Source organism: Patella vulgata, chromosome 4 (assembly GCF_932274485.2).
Source record: "Patella vulgata chromosome 4, xgPatVulg1.2, whole genome shotgun sequence".
NCBI classification, from domain to species: domain Eukaryota; kingdom Metazoa; phylum Mollusca; class Gastropoda; family Patellidae; genus Patella; species Patella vulgata.
In genome coordinates this window covers 32,405,935-32,418,015 of record NC_065882.2, presented here as the reverse complement: position 1 = coordinate 32,418,015, position 12,081 = coordinate 32,405,935, and the positions used below count along the sequence as shown (strand labels likewise).

At 35.0% G+C, this 12,081-nt stretch overlaps 1 non-coding gene across 1 annotated transcript; it reads right to left on the bottom strand.

Annotated features, from left to right (window-relative positions):
• Nucleotides 1–228: 228 nt before the first annotated feature.
• Nucleotides 229–2,702, bottom strand: LOC126817164 (uncharacterized). Its single transcript, XR_008787792.1, has 3 exons — nt 2,671–2,702; nt 2,433–2,536; nt 229–459 (listed from the first exon to the last, which is right to left on the bottom strand). It is a non-coding gene; the product is annotated as an uncharacterized LOC126817164 (transcript).
• Nucleotides 2,703–12,081: the final 9,379 nt, after the last annotated feature.

Below are 12,081 nucleotides of genomic sequence, written 5' to 3'. Positions count from 1 at the left end.
ATTAGAGGGACTGAATACAAAGACCCATTGTTTTACTTATATACTAATATATATTAAATAGGTTACCTGGACAATGGTTTGACCGACATCGAGTTATCCTAAATATAGAGTACGGACGTACAACTATTTTACATAATTAGGCTTCTTCATCTCAATAATCTACACAACATATATCAATTTTAAAACTGGATGATAACTTTTGGAAATTATGGACGATGGACGGACGGACGGACGGACGGACGGGGGTGACGGAAATATACGTCCACATTTCCATGTGGGCGTATAAAAATGAATTTATTACATTTAACACAAATTTTGTTTATTTTCATCCATTACCCTATAGTAAGTTTATGGTCTCATAGATGCATAATTTATGATTGTTTACTAGGTTTAGTTCACTTAAATCAAATGTCTACTGCTTGATCCGGTAATCTAAAGATGTATGGCCAATAATCCTTTCTGAAAACAAACAAAATTACATTAATAAACTGCATTTCTCATAAAATGCATTATTTGAAGAGGGGTTACTGTCAGAATTTTGCAGACTGCGGTGGACCCCCTAAATATAAACCAGCGGCTGCCAGACAGGATACGCCCACATTTTCGAGAGATGGATAGAAAACAAGCTAAAACGAAAGTGATTTTTCCTACAATCAAGGGCCATAATTCAGGAAATTACAATTCGATATGCACAAATATCGAAAGGAACCAAGATCTTTGAGTTATAAACTTACATTTCAAGTTTCAACAAAATCGGATAAAAATTGTGACCTCTATAAGGTCCACAACCTTGATATACCATATTTTTACGCAATTTGAGAACGATGGGCGGCCATTTTGTCTGTCAGTTTTGGGCCGATTTTCACGAAATTCGAACTCAGTCGTCCTTAGGGTGTAACGGTGATATAATAATACATTTTTTTTAAATCGGATAAAAATTATGACCTCTATAGGGTCCACAAGCTAAAAACGTGATTTTTCGTACAATCAGGGGCCATAATTCATAATGTAACGGTCCGATATGCGCGAATATATCAAAAGGAACCAACATCTTTGGGTTATAAACTTACATTTCAAGTTTCAACAAAATCGGATAAAAATTGTGACCTCTATAGATTCCACAACCTTGATATACCATATTTTTACGCTATTAGAGAACGAACGGCGGCCATTTTGTCTGTCGGTTTTGGGCCGATTTTCACGAAATTCGAACTCAGTCGTCCTTAGGGTGTAACGGTGATATAATACTATGGTTTTTTAAATCGGATAAAAATTATGACCTCTATAGGGTCCACAAGCTAAAAACGCGATTTTTCGTACAATCAGGGGCCATAATTCAAGAAGTTACGGTCTGATATGCGCGAATATCGAAGTTATAAACTTACATTTCAAGTTTCAACAAAATCGGATAAAAATTGTGACCGATACATGCCAATATCTAAAGCAGCCGAGATCTTTTGGAGATAAACCTATATTTCAAGTTTCGTCAAAATCGGATAAGAATTGTGACCTGTAGAGTGTCCACAAACAAATTGTGGACGGACGGACGGACGGACAGGGGCGACGGCATAATACGTCCACATGAAAATGTGGGCGTATAAAAACTATTATTCTAACTTGCATAGACATAAAGTAGTGGAGAGACTTACAACAACATAAAACCATAAAACAACAATTTTAGTGTCAGCGGCTGCCAGGCAGGATACGCCCACATTTTGCAAGAGAGGGATAGAGAACAAGCTAAAAACAAATACGATTTTTTGTACAATCAGGGGCAATAATCCAAGTTATGGCCTGAAATGTGCAAATATCAAAAGGGACTGAGATCTTTGGGATATAAAGATATGTTTTGAGTTTCATCAAAATCAGATGAAAATTGTGACCTCTAGAGGGTCCACAACCTTCGTATTACACACTTTTACACAATTTGCGTACAAAGAGCAGCCATTTTTGTTCAATCAAGGGCCATAATTCAAGAAGTTATGATCCGATCTGCGCGAATATCGAAAGGAACCATTATCTTTGGGTTATAAACATGTATTTCAAGTTTCATCGAAATCGGATCAAAATTGTGACCTCTAGAGGGTCCACGAAATTTGAACTCAACAAACATTACGGTGTAACAGTGATATAATTGAACGTTTTTTTAAATCGGATAATAATTGTGACCTCTAGAGGGACCACAAGCTAAAAACTTGATTTTTCGTATAATCAGAGGCCATAATTCAGGAAGTTACAATCAGATATGTGCGAATATAGAAAGGAACCGAGATCTTAAGTGTGATAAACCTATATTTCAAGTTTCATTGAAATAGGATAAAAATTGTGACCTGTAGAGTGTTCACAAACAATTGTGGACGGACAGATGAACAGACAGGGGCGACGACAATGTAAGTCCACATGAAAATGTGGGCGTATAAAAAAGTTCATACATAATTCTTCTCCCTCTTCTTGTTTCTTTAGAATAATTTCCATTAACTGTTGACAGGCCTGTGCTACAGTCATAAAACGGGGGGGTTCATAGGTTTTTTTACCTCTGTAAGATAAAATTCAATAGAAAAGCTCAAGTAAATTTTGGAAAAAGCTGATGGATATTGGTGTATATGACCATACAATGTATGTGGGTGACAAACTATACAATGAATAAATCAATACAAAAGCAAATCTTACTTCATTAAATTTTCTATTGTCTGTTCCTTCATTTTAATATCTGAGAAAAAAAAATCAATGTATTTAATCTATTCTAATTATGTTATTTACAGATGCATTATGCAAGAATAAGATAAAGAGCTGACAGTTCTAGCTATAATAGTTTAAAGATCTATAATGAAAAAAAGAATATTTTGAAAATTTCATTCAAATTACTTCATTCTAAGCATTAGAATAGCCATTAGATGAACAGTGTAGTCTTGATTTTCATTGCTACCATTGTAACAATAATAAACAAAGTCTTGAATATTCATTTTAAATTAAATTTAAATGGCAAATGTGTTCCAATCCATACATTCCAAATCACAACCATCCGATGAGCTAGAGAGTTGATTATGGGCTAGTCATGTGATAAAATGTCTAATTAATAATTTGAAGCCAAAAGAAAGACCTGCAATAGGCAGATCTACCTCTTACATAATGCATCTTTAATTAAATAATTTAATTCCATTCAATACACATTGAAAAGTAGTTTTATCAAAAGACATATTAGTATAAATGTTAGTAAGACTAGTAAGAGTGATCAATCCTAACCTAATGCATGGTTATTTAATGTGTGAAATAGCTTTATTTAACTTCTGCTTCCACTGAGGTGATACAGCAGTTCTGATTACTTTTTATACGCCCACTATGAAATGTGATCGTATATTGTTATCGCCCGCATCCCTTGGTCGGTCCGGCCTCCACAATTGCATGTGACCGCTCTAGTGGCTAAAGTTGATATCCAAATTGATTTTCAGCGATTTCCGATAATTACTGCCAGAGTTATGGCCCTTGTTCACTTTGAAAAATCTTGTGGATGCTCTAGAGGCTAAAGTTAATATCTGATTGATTTTAAATTTATACACAGTGTTTAAGGTCATGAGACGAAGAAGTCTATTCATTTTCAGCAATTTTTGATAACTACTACCAGAGTTATGGCCCTTGATCACTTACAAAAATCTTGTGGATGCTCTAGAGGCTAAAGTTAATATCCGATTGACTTTAAATTTATACACAGTGTTTAAGGTCATGAGACGAGAAAGACTATTGATTTTCAGCGATTTCGGATAATTACTGCCAGAGTTATGGACCTGGTTCACTTTGAAAAATCTTGTGGACGCTCTAGAGGCTAAAGTGAATATCCAATTGACTATAGATTTATACACAGTGTTTAAGGTCATGAGATAAAGAAACCTATTGATTTCAACGATATCCGATGGCCCTTGTTCACTTTGAAAAATCTTGTGGATGCTCTAGAGGCTAAAGTTAATATCTGATTGATTTTAAATTTATACACAGTGTTTAAGGTCATGAGACGAAGAAGTCTATTCATTTTCAGCAATTTTTGATAACTACTACCAGAGTTATGGCCCTTGATCACTTACAAAAATCTTGTGGATGCTCTAGAGGCTAAAGTTAATATCCGATTGACTTTAAATTTATACACAGTGTTTAAGGTCATGAGACGAGAAAGACTATTGATTTTCAGCGATTTCGGATAATTACTGCCAGAGTTATGGACCTGGTTCACTTTGAAAAATCTTGTGGACGCTCTAGAGGCTAAAGTGAATATCCAATTGACTATAGATTTATACACAGTGTTTAAGGTCATGAGATAAAGAAACCTATTGATTTCAACGATATCCGATAATTACTGCCAAAGTTATGGCCCTTGATCACTTTGAAAAATCTTGTGGGCTCTATAGGCTAAAGTTTAAATTTATACGCAGTGTTTGAGGTCATGAGATGAAGAAGCCTATTGATTTGCAACAATATCCGATAATTACTGCCAAAGTTATGGCCGTTTTATCACTTTGAAAAATCTTGTGACGCTCTAGAAGCTAAAGATAATAATCCAATTGACTTCAAATTTATACACAATGTTTAAGGTCATGAGATGAAGAGGCCTATTGATTTTCAACAATTTCTAAATCACTTCCAGAGTTATTGCCCTTGATATTAAATATTTTGTACACTAAACATTAGTATAGGGCAGAACTAAAAGCCAAAAAAATTCTGATGATTTCTGATAATTAGCCTACTTAATGGGTTGTTACTGGTGATCAAATTTAAAATTTAGTATGTTGTAAATGTTTTCATTACTGACAAAAGAAAACGAGAGCATCGCTAACACTGCAATATACTGCTTTGATTGATATGGCACTTTTTAAAATGAAGAGAATGACATATGAAATGGCTGCAATGACTGTAATATGACAAAAGGTAAAGAAGGCTAGGCGTTGCGTTTGTTTGGCCAAATTTACAGACTAAATACAAGCCAACAGTAAAATAAATAGATGACACATATTAGTTAATAGCACATTTAGTTTTTTCAAAAGTATCAAGCAATCAAACTGATTATCAACTATACACTAAGTTTCATCACTCTATTGAATAGAATCAAAGTTATCTTGTCCCAATGCAGAGTTGTTATGTTCCAAAGTCTTGACCAATCAAATTGCTTAGCCTACGCATAAAATTCTCATCAAACTTAGTCATGGTAATGATATAATGCTCATCTTCGAACTCCATCAAGGCATTGATCTAATAAACACCTATACCAAGTTTGAACATTCTAACTTAATTAGAATGAGAGTTATTGTGTCCCAAAAAGTGTGACGGATGGATGGACGACAGAAGGGCCCAGTTTAATAGTCCCCTGGCCGGGCCCTGCTTTCTTCGAACGGCAGGACACAATTAACAAAAGATAGCTTGCCAGGCAACAAAACATACGCCCACAGCAGCTAAATCGTCCGAGCGGTCGACAAGGGTTGTCACATATTTATTCTTTTGTAGGTAATTAGGGGCATTTAATAGACAATTTCATACCGATGACATTAAAAATTTTCGTCATCTGAGGGTTCACAAGGTTCTAAAAACTAAAATAAGGGCCATAACGCAAGAAGTAATTTACAGAAATTGTTGAAATTCGACAGGCTTTTTCGTTTTACTAATTCAAATAATGCATAGTAATTTCATACAGATCGGATGATAACTTTTGTCGTTCACAAGGTTCAACAAAGTAAAACAAGGGCCATAACTCTAGAAGTAATTGACGGAAATTGCTTACATTCAATAGGCTTCTTCATTTCACTAATTTAAATGATGCATATGAATTTCATACAGATTGGGTGATAACTTTTGTCATTCGAGCGTTCACAAGATTCTACAAAGTGAAACAATGGCCATAACTCTAGATGTAATTAACGGAAATTTGCTGAAACTCAATAGGCTTGTTCGTTTTACTAATTTAAACCATACATATAAATTACATACAGATCGGATAATAACTTTTGTCGTCAGAGCATTCACAAGGTACAATAAAGTGAAACAAAGGCCATAACTCACGGCGTAATTAACGGAAATTGCTGAAATTCAAAAGGATTCTTTGTTTGGCTAATTTAAATGATGCATATAAATTTCATACAGATTGGTTGATAAATTTTGTTGTTAGAGCCGTCACAAAGTGCAACATAGTGAAACAAGGGCCATAACTACAGATGTAATTAACGGAAATCGCTGAAATTCGATAGGATTCTTTGTTTTACCAATTTAAATGATGCATATAAATTTCATACAGATCGGTTGATAACTTTTGTCATTAGAGCGTTCACAAGGTGCAAACAAAGTGAAACAAGGGCCATAAATCCAGAAGAAATTAACGGAAGTTATTGAAATTTAAAAAATAGGCTTCTTCATCTCACTTATGCAAACAACAGATATCAATTTCAAAACAATCAGATGATTAATGTAGTCTGTAAAGTGTTCACAAGAAATTGTGTATGATGGACGGACGGGGGCGACGGCAATATACGACCACATTTCCATGTGTGCATATAAAAAGAGGGTGCAGCCTGTAGACGATAAATACAAAGATAGGTTGCCAGGCAATGAAACATATTCCCACATCAGCTAAATCGTCCAGAAGTAGTCTGCAGAAATTGTTGAAATTTTAAAGGCTTTTTCGGTTTACTAATTTAAACAAGCCAACAGTGAGGCTGATGTCCCCTGGCGAAATCAAAAAATAAATAGATGACACATATTAATTAATCGCACATTTATTTTTTTTCAAAAGTATCATGCAATCAATAAACTGATTATCAACTATACACTAAGTTTCATCACTCCCTATCAGATAGAATCAAAGTTATCTTGTTCCAAAGCATCGACCAATGAAATTGCTTACCTCTGTTTAGCTTTAGCTCGAAATGTTAATCATTGAACTCAGTCAAGACATTCACCTAATTCACATCTACATAGATGTTTAAACATTTTACCTCAATAAGCAGAGTTGTTATGTTCCAAAGTCTTGACCAATCAAACCTTAGCCTAAGCAGAAAATTCTCATCATCAAACTTAGTCAAGGTAATGATATAATGAATCTATACTCGGAGCTTCGTCACTCCCACTTAATTAAAACCAAAGTTATCGTCCACAAAGCATCAACCAATCAGATTGCTTATCTCTGCTTACCGTAAGCAGACAATGTTTATCATCGAACTCCATCAAGGCATTCACCTAATAAACACCTACACCAAGTTTGAACATTCTACCTCAACTAGAAGGAGAGTTATTATGTTTCAAAGTCTTGACCAATCAAATTGCTTATCGCTCTGCTTACCCTGAGCAGAAAATGCTCATTATTAAACTTAGTCAAGGTATTGATGTAATGAAACTATACACCAAGTTTCATCACTCTCACTTAATTACAACTAAATTTATTGTGTCCCAAAGCATCAACCAATCAAATTGCTTATCTCTGCTTGCCCTAAGCAGAAAATGCTCATCTTCGAACTCCATCAAGTCATTGGCCTAATAAATACATACACCAAGTTTGAACATTCTAGCTCAATTAGAGAGTTATTGTGTCCCAAAAAGTGTGATGGACGGACGGAGGGAGGGACGGACAGACAGACAGATTTTAATAGTCCCCTGCTTTCTTCGAAAGGCGGGGGACAATAATGCATATAAATTTCATACAGATCGGATGATCACTTTTGTCATCCAAAATTCACAAGGTTCACAAAGTAAAACAAGGGCCATAACCCTAGAAATTATTGACAATAATTGCTGAAATTCAATAGACCTCTCTTTCACAAATTCAAATGATGCATATAAATTTCATACATATTGGATGATTACTTTCCTCAATCGAGCATTAACAAAGTTGAACAAAGTGAAACAAGGGCCATAACTCTAGAGTAAATTATTGTAATAGGCTTTGTCGTTTCACTAATTTAAATAATGCATATAAATTTCACAAAGATCAGATGATAACTTCGGCGTTAAAGCGTTCACAAGTTTCAATAAAGTTAAACGAGCCATTCTAGACGTAATAAATGGAAATTGCTGAAATTCAATAGGATTGTAATATATGGAAATTGCTGAAATTCAATAGGATTGTTCTTTTAACTAACTTAAATGGCACATATAAATTTCATACATATCAGCAGATAACTTAAGAGGTTAGAGCATTCCCAAGGTGTAACAAAGTGAAACAAGGGCCATAACTCTAGAAGTAATGAACGGAAATTGCTGAAATTCAACAGGCTTCTTCGTGTCACTAATTTAAATAATGCATACAAATTTCACAAAGATCGGATGATAACTTTTGCAGTTAGAGCGTTCACAAGGTTCAATAAAGTGAAACAATGGCCATAACTCTAGACGTAAAAACGGAAATTGCTGAAATTCAAAAGGCTTCTTCGTTTCACTAATTTAAATAATGCATATATTTCAGAAAGATCAGATGATAACTTTGGCCATTAGAGCGTTCACAAGGTTCAACAAAGTGAAAACAAGGGCCATAATTCTAGACGTAATAAACAGAAATTGCTGAAATTCAATAGGCTTTTTTGGTTCACTAATTTAAATAATGCATATAAATTTCACAAAGATCGGATGATAACTTTTGGGGTTAGAGCGTTCACAAGGTTCAATAAAGTGAAACAAGGGCCATAACTCTAGACGTAATAAACCACATATACTAATTTTAAAACAATCAGATTAAAACTTTTGGAGTTAGAGCGTTCACAAGAAATTGTGGACAGACAGACAGGGGCGACAGCAATATACGTCCACATTTCGATGTGGGAGTATAAAAAACAAAATGAAATATAGATCTGTATTTTAATCAGATTGTTAATAATTGCAATTTATATATCATTTACAAATAAAATATTAACAAAAAGTGGGTGTAGCACCGCCCTAAGGGCTGAGAGGGATCATGCACCAACATTGATAGTTGCCATCCTTAGGGTATAAGGAATAAGCATACCAAGTTCCTAGACAATCCATTAAGAATTGCACTCTGTGGGCGACCCCCCCCTCCCCCACACATACATATATAGACACACACACAGACAGGGGCGACGGCATAATACATCCACATTATGCCAACCATTGTGGACTGCCCGGACGACTTAGCTGCTGTGGGCGTATGTATTGTTGCCTAGCAACCTCTCTTCCTTTATTTCATGACATCATTTTCTGTCTAAGAATGTCATCCTGCTACTAAAGAATAACTTGTTTCTATGCATGAATATTGAGGACAAGGGCCTTATGTTGTAACTGTAAATCCATTCGCCATGTGTAGATATGTTGCCCAAATGATGCCTATTCATATTTGTTGAAACGATTTTGATTGATCCCTAAAGATTGAGGGAGTGGCACACCTCAATTGAGCATCCTAAACAGCTTAATGGAGCAAATTTAGACACTGCTGACTTCTCTCAAAACTTCAGCTAAATTTAGAAAATATTGCCAGGATTGTGCTTATTTTGATGTGTTCAAAAGAAATTGCTCTGGTCCATAGGGGCAAGGCAGAGACAGATTTTAAAGGAATATCTTTTGACATGTTTTTCCTTTTAATATTTCAACAGAATTTTGTTTAGATCATTCATAGCATGCCTTTTTATGTTGTTCTTTTGTCTAAAAAGGGCTTATGTTGTAGGTATTTATATTCTTGCTAAGCAAAATCTTCAATGCACACATACTCTTAACTAATGGGTGATTAAACATGCATTATGCAAGAACTAAATCTGCATATTGCAGGTCTTTCTTTAGGCCTGAAATGTTTTCTAAAGTATTAATTAGACATTAATTAACTGATCCAGGCCTTAATCAACTCTCGATGGCATCAGATTTCTCCGATATTAAATAGATTAGAATGGTTCAGCGATACTTTGATTTAATCAAATATGGAGGACCGAGACTTAGCTTCGATCAACCAGTACGGTGGTTGAAATTATTGTACACGTCTGTCAAACCTTCAAAGGCTAATATCTTCGCTTGCAATAGAGTAATTTGAATGAAATTTTCAAAGTATTCATTTTTCATCATCTACTTTCGAACTATTATAGCAAGAATGGCTAGTTCTTTATCTAAATCTTACATAATGTATCTTTGAAGTCCCTTTGATTTGTTTGATTTAATCGTCTAGATTACTATGTAAAGGACACCTTCTTGCCCTTATTGAATTTAAATGTATGGCATTAGGCCTTTCAGTGCACTGAGGCTTTAAAGCCTCTGATAGTCATTTGATTAATTTTGAATCCCTTGCTAACTACAATATTTTAGTTTGGATTAAGCCGTGAATACTTAGATACCACCTGAAAAATGAAAATGACGATCATCTGCAGCTTTGAGGTTTATTTCATATATTTTATTATCAGAGATATCTTCATCTTAATAACATGCTTACCCAATAAACAAAGAGTATGCATTCCCTGTTTTTTATTTATACATATTTTATCATAAAAACTTTCTGGCCGCCATGTTTCCTCCCAAAAAACTATAGAAACTGTTTCACCAAAGTTATATAACTGAAGAGTAAAATAAAATGCAGTTATTAAACACTTTTAGACATACAGATATAATATTACAAAAAGATAGGTTGCCAGGCAACGAAACATATGCCCACAGCAGCTATATCGTCCAGGCAGTCAACAAGAGTTGTCGCATATTTTTACTTTTTTCGGTAATGAAACATTTATAATACATTAAAATCTGATTAAGAGTAACAACTCATTAAGTAATTATCAGAAAACTGTTAGAATTTGTTTGGTTTTTATAAAGTTCGGCCCCATGCTAACGTTTAGTATACGAAACTTTTAAGAACCATTCCACGAGAAAACCATGCAAGATCAGGCAGATGTTCGAAGGTGGGGGTCGACCGTTTGAGCTCATACTCACAGGGTTTGGTCGACCCATCGAGCCTACTCTCCAGCCAAAATCGCCGATTTCTGAAATCAACCGTTTCCGAGATACCGGCCGATTACGTTTTTCGGCTGATTTTTGTCATTTTTAGGCCAAATTTTAGCTATTTTTGTCGCTCTACTACCGCTGTTGCATGACCCTGGCGAACTAGGTTTTGGTTGTTCGTGATAGTCGGGGTCTTAGCCTATCACATTATCATGGTCACCCAGTTCAAGTTCATTTTCCATAGGTGTCAGGAGACTACACAAGATACGTGTCTGGAGATACCTGAAATGTACCCTATCTTCAAATCACGATAACTCCACTGGAGCAGGATTTGCGATAAAAATTAAAATCAATTCATTTGCAGCTTGACCAGTTCTAACAACATAAGAAATAAAATCGTTGTCAGCTTACTTGCAAAAGTATGAAAATTCGTGTCAAAAGTTACCAAAAACTTTAGTTTTGATTGGGATACATCGGCGGATTATTCAGGTACCCAATTGCCAATATTGTTATTCAAAGGGTCAATATTTCAACTCCAGCTCCCCTTCAACCCGCTTTGCCAAAATATTCAGTCTCGGTGTGGTTTGGTATCCAGTCTACAAATACAAGATGGCGTCTCCCAGTGAATATGGATTTTCACAAATTCTCGATCTAAAATGTCGATCCTGATTATTTAAACATTTTTTTTCTATGAAAAATGAGAAATTTCAATTCAAAATTTTGAAAAATAGTCGAGTTAGAGCAGATGAAAGTCGACAATTATGCAAAACAGACCCAATTTCAATGGGATACATCAGCGGATTATTCAGGTACCCAATCGCCACTATTGTTATTCAAAGGGTCAATATATCAACTCCGGCTCCACTTCAACCCGCTTTGCCAAAATATTCAGTCTCGGTGTGGTTTGGTATCCAGCCTACAAATACAAGATGACGTCTTCCAATGAATATGGATTTTCGCAAATTCTCGATCTAAAATGTTGATCCTGATTATTTAAACATTTTTTTTTCTATGAAAAATGAGAAATTTCAATTCAAAATTTTGAAAAATAGTCGAGTTAGAGCAGATGAAAGTCGACAATTATGTAAAACAGACCCAATTTCCATGAAAATCGCCTATTTAGTCTTCACCGTGACCGTCAATCGCGAGGTCATCAGGGATACAATTTGAAGTTCACACGTTGCTCTA